The sequence below is a fragment of the Macaca mulatta genome, chromosome 10 (genome assembly GCF_049350105.2).
Source record: "Macaca mulatta isolate MMU2019108-1 chromosome 10, T2T-MMU8v2.0, whole genome shotgun sequence".
NCBI lineage: Eukaryota > Metazoa > Chordata > Mammalia > Primates > Cercopithecidae > Macaca > Macaca mulatta.
In genome coordinates this window covers 86,067,338-86,069,034 of record NC_133415.1, presented here as the reverse complement: position 1 = coordinate 86,069,034, position 1,697 = coordinate 86,067,338, and positions in this window count along the sequence as shown.

Below are 1,697 nucleotides of genomic sequence, written 5' to 3'. Positions count from 1 at the left end.
TGAACCACAGCCCCGCCCGGAGGCAGCCTTGGGACTCCAGCTTCCTGAGGTTTGGAGAAAGGAAGGTCCAGGCTGAGAGAAGGACAGTGCATAGAGCAGAATAAGCACTCCGTAAATGTGAGTGGCCATTGCTGTTAATATTATGACTGCTTATAATAGGATGAGCCTTTGTAGAGGGATTACAACAATTGTTTAGTCCAGATAATCAAATTGGGAAAAGGAAGGAGTAACCTTACCCACCCCTTACTCCTAAATGCATCAAGGATACACATTTCCATCAATTAATTCACCCAGGAGAATAGATTTGAATCCTGTTTTTGCCACTGCTTTGCTGTGTGCCCTTGGGCAAGGTACTTCACTTCTCTGGGCCCCAGTGACCTTATCTGTAGCATGGGGATAATAGTAGCTCCTCCTTATAGGTTGCTAAGAGCATGAGCTGAAGTGAATGCCTACACAGCACTTAGCATGGGCTTTCTTTTCATTCATTCATTCATTCATTCATTTATTCCACAGCAATTGGAATTGTTCTACCTTGTCTGCATCTTTAGGAACCTCCGTGAGCACTTGTGGACCAAAAGAATAAGGAGGGATGACCATGAACCCAAAGGACAAATGTCGGAGCCCAGCAGGACCCTGTCATCCACCACCTGGGCCCAGACCTTGGCGCATGCAGCCTGCACAGTCACCCAGAGGTGGACGTCAGCAGCCTTAATGTTACAGAGGGCACCTGAGGCTCAGAGAGGCGACTGACTTGCTCCAGGTCACGTGACCGGGGATTCCGGCTTTGGGACCTGAGCCCGATCATCTAGTCCAGACCGGACTCTCTTCATGGCCACACTGTCCTTCCCCAGAGACTTCAACTTAGCACTGGAGGCGGTGGTGACACCAACATCGTTCTTGATGTCATCTGGGGAATTATCTTTGCTACCTGGTTTTGGTCTAGAAGCATGGAATTGTGGTTTAGAGCTGGGATGGCCGAGATCGCGCCGCTGCACTCCCGCCCGAGTGACAGAGCAAGACTCTGTCTCACATACACAAAAAAGAAGGCAACATCTGCATAAAGCTGCCTGACTGCTGCTCCACCTGGCCTGGATGTCCTCCTCCCAGCATGTTTGGCTGCTGGCCACCTTTCAGTCCTCATCTCTCTCCACTTCATCCCTCCCACCTCTTAGTCCCACCCCAGGGCCTGTGCATGCGCTGGCCTCCCAGGAGTGCTCTCCTTCCAGCTCTCGTTCTGGCTTCTTCTTATTCACCAAGTCTCAGCTTCAGTGTTGCCTCCTTGGGGGGACAAGGGGGCCACCCTGTCTAAGGCAGGGCTCTTTTTGCTGCACACTGAGGGTGTCCTTACTAGCATTTACTGGAACTGGGTCTGAAAACTGGAGTGTTGTTCTAGGCACCATGATTTCCCAGATGCTGTATACCAAGGAGAGGGCCTGGGCCACAGCTCAAGCAGTGGCTGAAAACCAGTTGCAGAGCTCCTGGGTCTCCCGTGCGGGGGGCCCTGACCCACATTAAGGAAACAAAAGGGCCAAGAAGGGAGAGGAAGATCGCAGAGGTATTTCTTGGAAGACAGCTGTGGTCCCTCCTTCTCTCCCAGGGAGAAGGGCAGGAGGTGTTTGGGCCTCATTGCAGGCCTAGCAGGAGGGACCTTTTCGGGGACCACTTGGGGGCTTGAGGGTTGTGTCCCCTGGAGTTGG